The sequence below is a fragment of the Pinus tabuliformis genome, chromosome 5_1, assembly GCF_031772625.1.
Source record: "Pinus tabuliformis cultivar Carrire ecotype Pingquan chromosome 5_1, CPIR1, whole genome shotgun sequence".
Taxonomy (NCBI): Eukaryota; Viridiplantae; Streptophyta; class Pinopsida; order Pinales; family Pinaceae; genus Pinus; species Pinus tabuliformis.
In genome coordinates this window covers 855,056,099-855,074,825 of record NC_142305.1, presented here as the reverse complement: position 1 = coordinate 855,074,825, position 18,727 = coordinate 855,056,099, and positions in this window count along the sequence as shown.

Genomic DNA, 18,727 nt, shown 5'->3' with positions numbered 1-18,727 from the left:
AGTTCAAGGAAACAAAAGGGTTGTCGCAAAAAAGTCCTCAAATCACGATTCTCTAATGTTTCATTAGAATTTAGGTATATGATAGGAAACATTCGTGGATTACTACACCATAGTTAAATCAACATGCTTTCTAGTTGAATCTTAGTTACATTACAAGGGTTTAAACACCATGTGATGACCTTATGCCTTATAAATATAACATCAAAATTTTTACAAATATAGCCATGCACAAGAAAGGCATTGTCTATAATCATATGATTTATTTGAAAGAATTTTCTTCATTAAAGTGATCAACACTATTAAAGTGATCAACACTGACTGTGACAAAAACATATACATTTCATTTTACATGAAAAGAAACTTGCCACTCTAGAAAATCTCAAAGTTCACATTTATACCCAAAAAAAAATAAAAAATTAGACACCATGTGATGACCTTATGCCTTAGAAATATAACATCAAAATTTTTGCAAATATAGCCGTGCACAAGAAAAACATTGTCTATAATTGTATGATTTATTTGAAAAAAAATTCTTTATTAAAATGATGAGCACCTACTGTGTGGAAAACATATACATTTCATTTTACATGAAAAAAAACTTGACACTATAGAAAATCTCAAAGTTCGCACTTACAAAAGAAAAAAAAATTAAACAAATAAATAAAAAATAAAAATAGAAATCCATTAATAAAAGTTATAGATCAATATTGTAAATTTTGTTACATCTTATTAAAGCTAGTGTCAAAAATATATTATCCCGTCCCTATTTAATAAACGAATGTTTTTCCAACGGTTAAGTATAACTAATGCATCAAGAGACCATCATCAATTTTTTCTCGTCCACCTAATTACCCGATACGTATATATTTCATTAATTTCATATATTTACTAAATCCTTTGATAGTTTTGACCAGAATATTTTAAAGGAAATTAAGATGCGCATGCCACAAAGCCATGTGTGGGATGATAAAATCATTGCAAACAATGAAAGCATAAACCTATTTCCTCATTATAAAATGTCATATCACCATTAAAGTCGGAAATATTTATTTTGGTGATTAAATGCTAAACTCAAGAATAAAGGTTACAAAGAATAGGAGTAAAATGAGAGTTCTAAGGCTTCATTTATCTATTTCACTTACCCATTTAAGTTTAAAGTGGTCTTTTTTATTATTATAAAATATAATAGAAATATATTTAGTAATGGTTATATATATATATATATATATATTATTTAATTTGGTACAAATTTTAAAAAATAAATTAACACATAATTATAAATATAATAATATTCTAATTTTTGAAATAAAAATTATATATATATATATATATTATATATAATTTTTATTTTAAATATAAATTAGAATATTATTTATATTTTTAATTATACGTTAATTTGTTTTTTAAGATTTCTACGCATATTATAGATATGACACCTCATCTACCTAATTTATGAAAAGGTTTGTTAACCACAAAAAAAGTGTATAAATTAACAAATTAATTGTTAATTTGCCATTCTCTAAAGCCTTTACAAAATACTTTAACATTATGCATTTTGAATTGAAAAACAATAGAAAATATCATCATCTACGATTATTCATCGCAATTCACATAATGTAGCATGTCACTTAGTATATTAATTTAATGATTTGATTTATTATTTGTTGGATAATTTATTATTTGTTTTAATTGATCTAAATTGAATTATTATCTTATTTGTCATTCAGATTTATTCAGATTCATTTTTTCAAGGTGGAAAAGTCAAAGGAATCCATCTACGATTTTTACTAGCGGGTCTTGGATTCGTGAATTGAGTTTACAAATATTTTGCAAGTTGTTTTAGGCATTTATCTATTAGTTTTGGTTTGAAATATGTCACTTTCCCGATACCAATTGAATTTTTATATGCTCATACACTTGGCAAACGAGGACTTCAGATGGTTCATGAGTACAAATTTATGACACTAGGAAGTTTGATATTTTTGTTTTATTCACCATAATTCGAAAGCATGCTATGTCATCACCATTTTCCATGGAAAATGGATAGACACATGACCATGATGATTAACATTATAGAAGACTGGAGTTGTAATTCATATTGATAATTGAATAGGTCAAATTTAATTTTTACTTAGTGAGTTATGTTATAACCAAGTCTCTAGGATGAGAAGGTGTTCAATTTTATTCTAGTGCATTTTTGCCCCATTGTATATTACAGTGTTTAGAGTATTTGAGAATGGATAGATATAGAAAAAAGTAGAGAGAGATTGGGATTTTTAGTAGTCTACAAATGACTAGTCACTCGTTTATATTCGCATCATTGCTGTTTAGAGAAAAAGACAACAAAGCAATCTCACCTTTTAACAAGGGTTTCCCTTTAAAGGGTTCCTTAGGTTATATATTTTGTTATAGTCTTATTGTAAGTGATTTTTTTTGTCTAATTTACATATTTATGTATGCATCTGTAAACATAAAATAATAACATAATATATCAAAAATATTTAAGCAAGAATTGACCCTCATCCTATATATTTCGTATTTTCAGTTTAAAAAATTGAATTTCTTATGTAAAATGGTTCAATGGAATAATCCAACATAATTACCAACTCAATGAGAAATTGATTGAGTTCCCATATTTATAGAGGTCACACTTAGTGTTGGGTTTAATGCATATTTTGGAATGTGGTGATGCAACATTACTCTTTTTTGTTGAGCTAATTTTTTTAACATTTTAAATCCTCTAATCTATGAAGTATCAACATTTTTATTCTCAAATATTTTTTTCAAATTCCTTTTATTTTTAGTTTCTTTTTATTACTTGTTTATTTAAACATAGGTTATTTGTTCATTTATCAAATTTGTCTACATCCATTTTTCGTTTTTCCTTTCAAATGCTGATATTTAAGGATTTTTAATGTTTATATCTCTCTTCTTTTCTAAATGTTGTTTTTTAATCTTTCTTTAAGTGTGTCCAAATTTTCAAAATTTTTATTTTATTTTATTTTTATTTTAAGATTAAAATTACAAATTAATTAACAATATTGTATTCAGAAATAGTATCATTCAAAATAAAAATAAAATAAAATAAATTATACATATAAAAATGATATTCCTTAATATTTTCCTATTAAATATGTTAAATATATATATATTAAAAAAATATGTTAAAAAACATAATTTAAAAGAAAAAATTATAAAGAATAAGAAAAAAACAAACAATTTAATAAAAAACCAATCTAAAATATTTAAAGAATATATATATCAAAAATTAAATAAACGAAATTAAAATATTTTAAGTAAATAAAAAGTAAAATAAATAAATAAAATTTTAGACATTATAAAATATAAATATATAAAAAAACATGAATACAATATAATAAGGAAAAAATGTTAGAAAAAAAACAAAATGAATTAAAAAAAAATTAAAAATAAATAAATTTAAAAATAAAAATAAAATGAAGAAAGAAAAAAGAAACTACAGACAAAATTAAAAACATAACAATTTAATAAAATAAATAGCCAAAATTATTAGAGAAACAAGAAAACAAGAGAAAACCAAGATGGGATGTCGTGCATTTCTCATTGTGACAATGGCATGGTATTCATGTATCAAAACCCGAGGGCCTCGTATGGTGAAAAAGCAGATTTTGGGCACACCATGATCTCTCTAGCATCTGGAACTGATGTGTTTCACCTTTTCTCATGGACCATAGAGTTACTTCACCTGGACTACAACTCACAATACACATACTTATATAATCTCGATACTATTAGTTACATAGTTGAATATCATAACTCTTAGATATAGTGCAAGAAATATTTTTGTCACTTCAATTAAATTTCCATTCTTAAAGACATCAGGATTATATGAAAATCATACAATTGAACATATTTATAAAAGAAATGGGCCTCTGACCTTTTTCTTTTATTAATATCCACAATTACAACAATCCCCGAGACAATGGATAGGTCCAAAAATCCATAAACCTATGAAATATCAAGTGGTTCACAGAAACCTATTTTTTAAAGTTTGGACACAACCAAGTGACTCTTCCACCCTAGTGGAGGTCATTCCTTCCCCTGTACATTCCATCTCTCCCTAGATGGGTCAATTCTGACATGACTACCAAAATACCTCGACCCTACGTTATCAAACTCCCAAGCCTTCATTTTGGATCTCCCTGTATTCCTTGCTCATCCTTTACAGCAGCTATGTCCTCGCTCATCTCTTCTTCCTTCATGTTGTATTTTGTGTCTTAATTTTATTCCAAATGGTTTTTCGATTGTGTGGTGCTCACATCATGTGAGTAATTTACTTATATGACTCCTTTTGTCGCTTGTGTTGTTCTCCATTCAATACTCAGTTAGATAATTCTATTTGTATGTCTAATGATTTTGTTCCCTGAGTATGTTGGCTTACATAAGTGTTGGGTTCCTTATATGAACAATTCATTGTTCTAATCCAACACCCTCAAATATCATATTGGTCAACCTCAAATTTCATTTGAGTCGATTTCAAATTTCATCTCCCATATCCTATCTCATCTAATGAACACCATCAGCTTACACATCTCATATATCCTCAATCATGCCCTCAATTCTTCTTGCCTATCTCATCTTTCCTAGCCAACTTCCTTGTCTCATATCACTTTCGGGGACTGACCATGGTTCCCTCCCCTTGATCTAACTCATCCTAGGAAAAGCTCGTCTAACATTTTGTCACTCATCTAGGGGTGTTTTGGTCAGTTTTTTAGGGTGTCCATGCATCCCCCCATGGTGTCATCAAGGGCCCACTCTTCAAGGGGTGTTTTGGCCAGTGTCTTAATGTCTCCATACGTTCCACCCATGGTGTCATCTAGGGCCTCTTCTCAAAACGTCAAGGAAATTCAAGTGCTTGGTCACCCACATATATCATTCCACCAAGCTGCCCACATGAACCTAATGGAAACCCCAAGTGTCATTTTTTCAAAACACCACGTTGGTTTTCTCTCGCCCAACATCCACATTTGTCACATTTCTTATGATATCTTCATTGAAAATTGTGTGATGGATATCTCAGGCATGGTGAGAAACTCGATAAATGGCATGACCAACTCTAGCGTCTCACCTGCTCTCCCACATATTCATTACTTTTATGGTAATATTCTAGCTATAACCTTAAGTCATCTCCCACTAAATATTTCCATCACGATGAAGTCTCCCCAAATGATATATTTGAATACATCTCTAGAAATCAGTACAACATACTAGCATTTGTTGAATCTCCTCATAAGGATTTGGTAATTAGGTAGCTAATTTGATCATCAAACAAAGCTCCATTAGAACTCATGTCTTATAGTCCATTATCCTTAATCTCAGATCTTCAACCCTAAAATCTCCCTACGTATACCCTATGTAAATATTCTCATGCTCGAGAGTCATGAAAATTGTAACACTTCCTACCCCCTTAAGCCATCTCAGGTTGTGGGAGTGTTACGTGTTTGGCACAATACAAGGTATGTTATGAAGATGGGATCACAACAACCTATTTTCTCAATTTCTTGCAATTCTAAAACAAATTGCACCATCTTTTTTAGCTTGTCAAGAGATTTATGACAACAAAAAATTTACCTCCATCTAATTCTTGGGTAGATATTTATGCCCCTAAAAACATTTGACCATTAAGAACCCTGTCACCAAGAGAAATATATGTGGAACCCATGTGTCCATGGCTAGCCCATGTGCTACCACACCATCACAACATAGGGGTCCACATGGCACATAAATCATATCAAGTTGGGCTACTGACATCAGGTAATTTCGTTAGTGTATGTAATGTGATTTGGCTAATGTCCAAAGGCCAACATCAACACATCAGCATCATACCTACCTAAACAACTATCCAGTTAACCTCCCTGAAGGTCCAGTGGCCCCATGGCCCAATGACCCAATGGTATAGTTTTGGTAGATAATTTTTATGCCATCAAATAGGTACATGCTATAAAATGATATATTAATAGATCTCTGAGTACCAAATATCGTGCTAATCACTTGAGACTTGAAGTAGTCAAAATTATTAATTTAATTTAATTATGATTAGTGCTTGGGATTAAAAAAATTATTTTCCAAGAAAATACTTTGCTTCTAATACCTTATTCGAATTTGACGCCATACTAGTAATGACACATACTTTTAGCTTCTCTAGCAGTTTTGTTCTCGATGCTACATCTTCCTAGGCCATTTTTCAAACACTTTCCTTAGGTCCTACATTCCCTTATGCCACTCCACTTTGTGTCATGTTTCCTGGGGTCACTTTCCTTATTACCTCGCTCCGTAGGATAACTTCCCTAATACCATGTTCCCTAGGATTAGATATATGATATTGCATCTCCCCAAGATGGTGTTGTAAATTCCCATGATAGATTCCTTGGTGCCATTTTTCCCGAGAACATTTCCTCTGATATCAAGCTCCCTGGGACCATTCCCCCCTAGTGCCTTATTTCGTCATATTGTTTCCATCAACTGATATGTTTAACATGATTATTAAACATTGATTAAGATTTGATTAAACATCTTATTTAAAAGGGCTAACAATTAATCCATGCACAATGTTCAAAGGATTCTATAAAGAAAACATAATATTTTGAAATTTATTTTATTTCATCAAATCAATGAAGACTTTAGAAAAATACTGTCGCATCCATGCATAGCTTGTTAAGATTCTTCATGGAGTTATTCACTAAGAGTTATAGGGCATCTTAATTAGGGATGTTCGATTTGATCTCTTAACATTTGATAGTTCATTATGAAATTTTTTTATATTCTTCTTCTCCATGTTATTAATATGTTATTTTATCATCAAGGAACTACCAAAAACATGAAGATAATCAAATACAAATGGACACCATATGTAGGAACTCAGCCAAGGAACAACCCTATGAAGGGGAATACCTAGTGAAACTGTTCCACTAATAGATTCAAATCAAATGAGACAATCCAAGACATTTACATAAAAAAAAAAAAAAACTTAATGGAATCAAGTAAAAATTTTCATACTTCAATTAAATCAAATTCAAATTTTTCATGATTGAGATCACATCCTTCATTATACTTCAAAGATTTTTAGGTTGTAATAGATTAATCTTGATATTTTCCTTAACTTCGCATATATGACAAAAGCATAGATAGAACCTTCATTTCTTTTTATTGGAAATGGTGTCTCCTTCCTTTGATATGTATCTTCTTGTTCTTCCAAGAAAAATAGGTTCCTTATTCTTCTAGTTTACACTACAAGAAAAAAGGACACTAGTGAGGGTCGAAAAATGTCACCATAATCTCATTGGTGATTTTCGAAACTACCTATGTCACGAAAAATTGAACATCACCAAAGGTGGAATCGCTGAAAGTATATGTTTTTTCGTGTCGTTTAAGGTCCATCACCAATAATGGTTTATGATAATGAATAGTGACCATCACAATTTCATATGAGCAATGGTTATGAACCTTAGCCTCCGTCACCATAACATTGAACACCAGCAAAGGTGGCGTGACCAAAAGTATTGTTTTTGTGGTGACATTCAAGGTCTATCACGAATAATGATTATAATGACAGATAGTGACTGTCACTTTCATATCAACAAAAACAATTTACAATGATGGGTCTTTCATGCCTATCATTATTGATGCATATATATATATATATATATATATATGGTGAAATTCATTGACCGTCACCATTTCATATTTTGTTGAAGGTCAGAATATGTCACCATAACCTCATTGGTGATGGTCAAAAGAGCCATTGTCACCAAAAAGTAATCTTCACCATTCGACATTAATATCAAGGCATGATTGAATCGAAGCACCAACCTCCTTCTGGTAAAGAAGGTGCGCTTCCATTGAGCTAGCACCCTTCAAAGAATTAGATATTGCACTTTTAGACCTTGAAACTTTATAAATTGTAAATTTTACAACTTTCAATAAATTATAAAACTTTGTAAAGTCTTGGAAAATATTTTACTAAACAATCAAAATAGCATCAAAGTTCCACGTTCTTACCTAATGGTTATGGAAGTTATGAAAAATGGTTGGAGAAAAAATATTTATGTATAAATTACTCAATATGTTTGGCTTAATACTCAATTAGAAGTGAAACTTTCAAGAAATTTATAGCCGATAAAGAACCTATAATTATCAAACCTAAAATCATCAATTACACTAAATATTTGTTTCTCATCTTGTGAATCATGTAAATTTTTTGTGATAGCATAAAAATATGGCTCTAAAAGACTAATTTTGATGCCAAAAAGTAAAAATTACCGAGTATATATAATGCAATTATGAATAATTAGCTACATTCATGAATCATACTATCTATGGGGTCTAGAAAACTAATTGGGAGTGTTTCTAGTTATGAATTGATTCAAGATGTCAAAATACAATGATCAATAACAATGATCTTGAAATGTAACCACTAAAAAAAAGTTAAAATTGTAAACACAAAGTTTGGCTAATATCTATTACCCCAACAAAATATCCAAGGGGATTTCAAACAATTCTTAATCCACACCAAGCACGACTATCCAAAGATGCAATTGCATGTATACAAGGAAAGAACTCTGTACCTCTCGATGATAACTATTGCCTCCCACAAGTACTTCAACTAGAAAAGTAGTGTGAAGACAAGAACCTCGAAACAAAAAAGTACTATACAATAAAAAATATGCTTCATCGCTCCCTCTACCTTTATAGACTAGAACTAAGGGAACAAAAGAAAAAGATCCATAGATAATAGGATTAGAAATTGCCCCAAAAGTTTAAGTTCGAAAAGTTGTCAAATTTCTCTGAAACATCATCTTTACATCAATCGCAAAAAAATGTTGACAACCAAAACACATTAATCACAAAAAATTGTTGATAGCTAAAACAACATTGTCAATCATATTGTAACACTGTTTTAGCCAAGCTCGAATTCTACACCCAAAAATATATATTTAAAAGTGGCTCTCGAAAATGAGATTCTAACCAAAACTCATTTGAATTGGTCCACCATTCCATGTAACAGTTAACAAACTTTCATCAAATCCAAAAAAACTGGTGTAACTGAACAATATCTATCATTGGTATGCCACCCTTAATCATCCTTCGGTGGCATAATATAAGTCATTATTTAAAAAAAAAAACTATATAAATCACTTATGGAGATATTTTCTTCAACTTGTCATGAAATTGAAACTCTGAAAAAGAGTTATTGGGGTGGAGAAAATTTCAGAAGGAGAAGGCACATATTTCTTCCTTCCCATCGCATATTAGAGTGAAAATAAAAAACAGCTCCTAGGTAATTTTGAAAGAAAATGATGGAAAGAAAAATAAGTTGCAGCATAGATATTTGTTAGGAAGAGATTTGAAATTAAACTTTCCCAACTGAGTAGTTTGTTCCCAACAAAACCTATGAGATACGAGATCTTTGACATATTTGATAACTACAGAAACTGGTGTATATTTCAACAACCCAATTGCAATTTCAATGGCCATATCCCTCTTACCAAGGGAGATTATTTTTATAACATTAATTATAATAGATCAAGCATTTTCAAATATGATCCCTAATTGCATAGTAGCAAAGGTATGGAAGACATTCGATTTTTTTTCAAGATATTGGGTTAACTAACTCAGGACAAACCATCATATTAGGAAAAAAACAAAAGCTAAAATACCATAAAAAAAAGTTTAATACAAATGAAGCTATTAACAACCTAAGTATCTGAAATGTTATTATTTATACTCAACGTGGTACAACTATTATGATAGTTGTTAGAATGAGTAATATGAGTCACTACAAAATTGGTACTAGAGATAAAGATGCCTTGTAATGTTGCTAAAATTCTCAAGATGATATTTCGTTCAAGGCATGGGTAAGGAGGCTATCAAATTAACAATAATGTCTTTGTTTTTGTTAGCGGAAGGAAATGGGTATTGACGAAATCAAAATTTGAGAAGCTTACTCAATATATTTATTATTTTCCCACATTTGTTAGGCTTGATACATCATATGAGGCACCCCATCCTATTGGCATGGGATTGAGAGGGGCATCATAAATGAAGAAACTGATTAAATAGTCAATTAAATATTTATGATAGCATGGTAACATTTTTAACTACAAGTTCAAAACCCTTTTATAGTTCTTCTAGGTAGCTAAAATACCCCAAGTGAACACATCACAACACAGGCTCAACAAGAAATTCTAAGCAATAGATTATAACTCCCTCCAACAAGTGGGTTCTGCTCTAATGCTTTTCTACTGTCAATTTTGTTGCTTTCCTATTGACTTTAATCCCAAGAAGTTAATCTATACCAACAATGGGTTTACATCTCCCTTGAAGATTATACAGATAGGTCTAACATTAAGTTATAGTCATTTCTATAAATATAGGCCTAACATTCAGCTATAAGTGTTGTTGTAAGGAGTTTCCAAACAAAATTGAATATTTACATGCACATGTTTTTTAGATATTTACGAAGCAAATCCAATGGCTTAAATGTAGCTCCATGTTGCTTGGCTACGTGTGTATAGCTACGGATGGCCTCACTATGGCTTGGGTGGTCCAAATCAATTTCACTCTGATTCACAATCCTTAGTGGCAATGTTGAGAGCACAAACAATACTACCTGAACAACAAATTAGAGAACAGTGCTTCAAAGCACTAGAAATAGCCAAAACAAAAATCATACCAATTCAGGGCACTTGATTTTCAAATTTGGCTTATGCTTAATTAATTATCATTAGCTTATATTTTCTATGGGGTTTGGAGACAAGATCAACTGCAACCATGTTTGCCAATGCAAAATGCATTGATGAGAAGCAAACAATGGAGAGGATTGGTTCATTCTCAAGGTTTCCACAAACATGTCAATGTTGGCATCTAGGAGTTATTGTCGTGTAGAAATTATTACGAATTTTTTTTTTGCCTACTTCATTGAGAAAAGTGGCTTCTTATTTACATGGAGGATTCTCATCTTACTCTCAATCAAACCATCGGAGGTGATACAATTTACTAGCAAACAATAATAATGAATTCATTTCTAGGGGACTACAGAGTTGTAGATGGTGTCATGATTGGTCATTCTAGCCAAAACCTTGTTTCCTTGTTCAGATTCAGAGACGTTGCAATGAGCCACATAAATACCATATGTAAGAAACCAAACTATCTTATCTCATAGGATAACAAATTATATACCAAAACCTGGGTTGTAATAACAACATCCATCAAGTCTCATCTCTATCTCTCTGTTAAATGATAATGTAAACCTTAAACCATTGTATATAAAATAATGTAAATTTAATTTGGATATCATCCGTATTACATAATTGAGGTATGAAGACTATGGAAAACCCTACCTTACATATTTAAATTGGAATTTGTCATGGCTTCCCTTTATGGAAGAGTTTCTGATCACAAGAATCGTGTTTCTAAATTCTCTTCCTATTTGATTATATTCATATAGTATTCTTTTTTTTTCACTATAATCCTTCCAGCGACCAATTGGGATCGTGAAAATTAAAACCATAACTGATATGTGGACTTAATTAGCCAATCAAATCAAATGTAGTGTAGAGGAAAAATAATTATTTTTGTATGGGTTGAACGACTTACGTGAAGCTAAGGTGATTTAACATATTCATCAATGGGAGCATCATAATAATAGATAGTATCAATAAAGGCGCCACTTGTTTTAAGACCAAACTTCGTTCCTACATAATACTAGAAATCTATTCACAGATTGTATTGCTTTTTGTCCCCATTGGAAACCAAGAAAGATAGAGGGGATCCACAGACAAAAACTAGAATATCGTGTACAAATGAGTTGTTTCTTTTTGTGTGGTAGGTTATTCTTAAATCCATAATTATAATTCCATTACTAGTGCTTTCTATATATATATTCTACCAAAATTTTTTCCCAGGGGTGTTGGAGACCAAAAGTCCAATATTGCAACGAAAAACTATGATTCCCCTCTCCTACTTCGAAAGAGGATTTCTTGGCTTGCCTTGAAATCTAATGGGAACTTTCCCTCAACTAAATAATATATGAAATGGATACCTTTGACAATAACTACCCAATGTCTGCAAGATAGGGACTGTCATGCATCTTTTCCAATGGTGTGCTTCAAACTGCTCCATGAATGTGACCAAATGTTTGCACAATATATTTCCTCAAAACCTCAAAGCATGGTTGATATCCTCCTTTGCAAAAACCATTTTGTATCTTGATGTCATTTTTCTTCTTTATAAACAAATATTTAGCATTAACTTTCAAGATTCCAACCACAATAGACACTAAAACATGAAGGACTCATCTCAGCTTGGAATACTCTATCATGATAATGACTATCCACAGTATCAAGATGATTGGTCGATATCTCAATCGTGTAAGAATTTACATAAATGCATCATACATTTTATTTTTTAGCAATATATAGTTAAGCAATAGTGAAATACATTTGGTCGATTTCTATTATAGATATCGTGAGAAATGCCATGTGAAAGGGCCTGAAATAATGGAAAGAAAAGATATTTAGACATATATAAGATATAAATGAAAAGGACCACAACAGATAAACTTACTCAAAATATCATATGACATGCAAGCATGAAGTATAACATGTTCAATTTTATTTTCACTAATATAACTCATACTTTGGTTAGTCTAAACATTCATAGGAGTAGTGTGTTACATACAGTCACCTTGAACATCATCAGAAACAAGGAAGTTGCAGACAAAGGACTTATGTTAAAAATAGCTACAAAATTTACAGTTTTTACACTAAAGGACAATGGAAACCTGTGTACTTGAGTTTACAATAGGACCCAAAAGAATCAGGAGAAGTTGATGCCTACTACTAATTTAAGAAATGCAATATAAAATCTATCTTTATTCTGAAAATGTAGCAATATCAAAGAATTTTTAATGTTTCCATAGTTTTCTCCCCTAATAGAGAACACTTATTATTCAACAAAATAAATTATCCAAAATTGCAGTTAAAATTACTATTCAATGCCATCTTTGCCAGTGTAAGCATACACGTTTTTCTAAAAATGTTCTAAGAAATTTCACTTTTATACCACATCCAACTACACACTCATAAGTTACATTTCAAAATTTCTCCAGAAATAACAAAAAGCACATCTTCAAGTAAAAATCATATTCTTACATACATTTTACATGATTATATGGATAGGAAAAATATTTTCCCTTGGCATAGGTTCATCATTGTCACATGTAGACAAACCATAAAATTCTATAAGTATGGCTCGTGTTATTTGAATAAATATTTTCAAATGGAAGTACCGACCTATTTTTTCAACCTAATTCTGAGCATGTGTTTACAGTCCAGATTGTAGGGAGCCTTATCTACTACATACTTACCCACAACATCTTCAGATGGAACTTTTTCTTCATTGAGAGTACTAACAAGTTTTTTAACCTGCTCCAAAGTACCACTCTACAAGGAAAATGCAAAATGAGAAAATTTACATTCATATATACCAACACCTAAAGTCAACCTCTTGCATACAAAATACAATGCACAAGTTTATTTCACAACACATTTCACAGTAGACATGTGCCTCACTCAAGATACTTTCAAAATATTTAATTAATTAACCAAAAATCAACAAGTGTGAAGTGAAATTTGTAATTTACAGCTATACATGTCTTGTTGATTCGAAATAAATGAAGAGTAATATGTTAAATGATTTAACATTATAATTGAAAAATACAACCGTCATTTTGCTGTTGTAAATAAGAATTTTTAGATATGGTTTATGTATGATAAGATTGTCTTAGAAGGTTGAAACTTGTTGAAATGCTTTTTATCTTTTCTCCTTGGATTACCTAGAATTTTGTATTGTTAAGGATCAAAATATTGTCCAATTCTGTTGTTGTTTTGTTTTATATTTCATAACAACCCAAAGGCTAAATTCATAGGGTTAAGATAAAAGAAATGCTTCTAGTTAAGAGGTGAAATTTCTGAATTTCATATTCCCAAAAAAATTCCACACAATTCCTTAAATGAAACACAAGTACACTCCTTGGTAATGGGCCCTTTTCCTAAATAAGTCATCACGCCTTCAAAATAAGCATCTTGATATGAAAACAATCTACATAATTACCCAACTAATTTTCTTGAAGGAAACCAACATACATCCTATCAAGCACACTATTACAAGGGAGTGCTCTTAGGGATATTGAATCTCAACCCCATCCCAGATCTATCTTTCTACAAAAGTGAAGTACAACAGAGGTGCTCCCAATATTGGATTTTCTCCTTCCACTAGGGCAGTCAGAAGATCCGACCATGCAGCAAAATTTTGGGAGTGTGCTCCCCAGAGAACTTGAATGTTATTTGTTGCTACCCAACATTCCATGGATTACTCCACGGTCTACTCCATCATGCAATCATATTTCTCAGAGAAGGACATCGATACAAAACTCATGGAATGGATCCCATAGCTGTGAAATAGATCCTAAAAATTTTAACACTATTTTGACACATATATCCCCATTCAAAGAGACTTTTTCAAGAAAAAATACCCCATAACATTAAACATCTAAACGATAAAAACCTACACCCCATTGCTACTAAATATCAAGACCAATCCCTCCATTGGGAGAATTAAAAGATACATTTGGAGACTAGAATCATCATTCTACAAACTGCAAACAAGTGCTTGGAAGACTTAAGTTGGAAGTTGGGTCAAGATTTAAGTTTGGAGCTTAGCTAAGAATCAAACTAGAGCAATCAATTCAAACTTCAAGCATCATATTTTGACTTTTTATTTGTAAGAGATATAGTTAAGCCATGCTCCAGAGAAACAATATTTTAACCACTAATATATATAACAATGCAATAGAAGAAGATTTGTAGTTGTAGAGAAGATTTATGAATCCATATTTGTAGCCCATATCCCTTGAAAAAGGCGGCAGAAGAGTTACAACTACAATTACATTCCAAACATATGAAATAGGCTTGTGAGAATAATGCTTTGCAATTTTTTGTGAGTTTGATAAATTTTCGAAAGAAGTAATTAATAGTATACATTCAATTAAAGTGGTTTTCAATTAAAGTTGGCATGCCAAACCCACTAGCAATTTCATCTGCTGAATGGATTTCCTATGGAGTGGGTGTAGGAGACTGAGCATAAAAATGCTATTTGTGGGACCTATTCTCTATCATTCCCAGGTTGTACACCTTTTTGTTGGACATGGGCTTACCCTTCCGCGAAGATGCTAAATAATTAGATTTGGGACAAGTCCTTGAACATTATTTGGGACTTTGGTCAGACGTATTACCTTTGTGGAATGTGATTGTGATTACACTAATAAATGGATATTACTCTTACACTATGCGGGCCATTGAGTAATATTAAGTTGGCTGATATAATTGTACGCTTTGTTGTGTATTTCGTTAAGAGTAGAGGTTTATCCCTAGTTTTCCAATGTTTTGAGGACATAGTGATTGTATAAAAACTTAGAAAGGTACAAAACGTTCCCATTGATATCCAAAATGAACAACAACCAAATATGAGACAAAATCACAATGAACAACAGTTTCATTCTTCATTTTGTTGAGAGTAGGAATTTATTGATGCGAGTTCTACTTGAATGAGGACGATTTGAAGGGGAAATATTGTTGCTAAACAAGTCAGATATGAGATGATATGTGGAGTTTCTTATCATGAGGAAGGTGACAAATTGGAGTCTATTTCATTGGAGTTATCCACTCATGTTCCTCTTATCTGTTTCATGTAGAGTTTGTTTGTACAGTGACTAATAAAATAATTGTTGTTGTTGTTTAATTGTGAAATGTTCATATATCAATAGTATACAGAATCTATAAGTCAATAGATATGTAATGAACCTATTTGGAGCTATTTAAAGTACATATTATTTATAACACAATCTCATGGAAGTTAAACATATGAAACAACTCCTATAACAATGCAGACTACAAACCATTTGAAGAAATTTGTCCTTGAAGTTTAACTTTTGACTCAAATTTAACAAAAAATTGAACATTTTTCTAAGTAGGAATCTTAAATTTCCCCTTAATGGTAGAAAAATATTAATGTGGTCAATAAATTTCCAGAAGGATATAAAATCCCCAGTTAATAAAAATTCCACACCATATTGTCGACATCAAGAAGACAATCTCTTGACAAACAGTTACAAACCAAAATACATGGGAAAAAATAAGGGTGTCCATCATTTCTGATGGATGAAAATACCAAAGAAACCTCCCTTTAATCAATCTCATTGAAATATGACCCCAAGAAGCAATGTTTTTGAAGGTTTTTTACTATAGTGGAGTGGAGAAAGATGTAACACTCATCTTGATTCTTCACAATTCTTATTGATGGAATAGAAATGTGGAGCCACAAAACATTATCCAAGTCATCATGGACAACACATAGGTTTGTATTGTTGCATGCTTCATTAGGGAGGGTCAATATGATCACATATTTTAGACTTCAGTAGCGATAAATTCACTAGATCTTACCCCTATTGAGACTGACAAGATTGACTTGATTAGCCAAATATAAGTAGAAGAGAAGAAAATTCAAATGTTCATCACTGACCTAAACATGTCACTAGATAACATGACTCACCTCAACCTACTTGAGGATGTTACATCACCAATCCAACCTCCCACTAAAGCTTCCAACACCCATGGCCCCCCAACATCTATTCATGATGTAGAGCTATACTATGCAAATGAGAAGGATGTGGACCCATTTCAAGATATGTAGTTAGACCTACTCTACATTATCATGTTAGTAGAGTGATCATTGATGAGCTAACTCACATGACATGACGGCATGAGACACAGAATATACAGAAATATAAATGTTTGACAGAAGACATAAGAACACTACAAATAGGACAGGGAGAACACATTGTGTGTGTATTAAAAAATATAATAAATTAGTGAATTACACATACAAAATTCAAATATAGACAAAGATTCAATTTTTTTTAGAATTTAGAAACTAAAATCCACTTGCCCAACACTTGGAATCCCTTCTAACACTACACAGTAACCCTCACCTGCACTCCAAAACATCTCACACCTCCAACTTGTTGAATAAAATGAGCTCAAATGAAAGGGAAAACATATTTTTATGGGCCATGGGCCCCTCTTTTATGAGGGACACAGTGAAGGGAAGTGTCAAACACATCCCCTTACATATATGTGTCTGCAAATGTAGAATATGGGACACATGTCCTATTTAGACATGTCTCATACTTAGTTGATGAGAAACTCATTTTTGTCTAAGGCATCATGATTTTAGATTTATAAATTATCAAGGATGGAAATTAGATCATTAATTATTGTCCATGGATAGGTAACAATAATATGCATAGTTCTCTTTTATGGTTATAACTTATAGTTCTAATGTTGTGATTCCCAAATGTCTTTTATTCTTAACTTTGAATTTTCATTGCCTTATTTTTTTTAGCTTATCATTTCCTTATCATATTAAGATCCTAGCTTTCCAAAAATATAGCAAATCAATATTTACATTGGATCATAGTAACTTAGGTTATGGACCACACCTCAATACCTATATGTGAGGTGGTTTTACCTTATTTTGTATCAATCATATTGACCATTTATTTACTGATCACATCCTAAAAATACAGTTGTACCCACATACAAATCTCAAGAGTTCTCTTGTAAAACCCACAACAACATCTAGATTTGTCGTTTTTTTTATGAGTTTGTCTCTTAATGTATTTTGGAGTCAATTGGAGAGAATGTATATCTTTTGTAAGCTTGATATGAAAAATGTAAGAGCAGTAGGTCAATTTTATAGATAATAATATGAAGGGTTTCCAATCTATTATTTCCTTAGTATCAGAGGCTTTTCCAATGGACTAGAGGAGGAAGGGGTGTTAATAATAAGTCTTTTTACTTAGGGTTATGATAATTGATTGGAAACGAGGATTAAAGCCTTCTTCTCCCAGAACCCATACGAATACTGGAAAAAAGGTGAAAAAACTAAGTAAAAAAGATATGCGTAGTTTTTGTCATGTAAAGGTAGGAGCTAGCTCCACACTCTACAATGAAGGCTTGACATCAAGGTTTGCATGTAGAACTTTGGATTAAGAGGAGTGGAGATTGATGCTACATGTCCACTATCACCCCACTTATTTTCTAAGTTAAAGGAGATACAGAGTATGAGATATAGGGAATACAAAGTAAATACTATTTCTATTCAAATTTAAGAAAAATATTACTTTCAAAAAATCTTCCATAAAATATTTTCTCCACAAACATAATTTAAAACAAATATCTTCCCTTGATACACCCAATCATAGACAAAAATGGTGTCGCTAGGCCCTTTGACTAATTGAAGAGCAACAACGCCTCAGGTCCATCCTAAACATGGCCTTCTCATTGTGGTTCACTAACCTCAGTTGTCTAGCTAGACCAGTTGAACCCTCTACTACAAGAGTCAAATGATTTGCAAGAGAGAGATCAGATTCCTTCTCCTTACCTGATTCTATGGATGTTCAAAACCCTAGCATATGCATCATCTTTCTTGTTGAGGACACGAAGAAGTTGGACCTACTCTGCTAATTCATCTTCATTTACTGAATGGATGGCTTACCATGGCTAAGGTCCTTTTAATATTGTAGAGGGAACCAATTTTAAAGCTATCCTCATGTGTATGGTCACTCAAA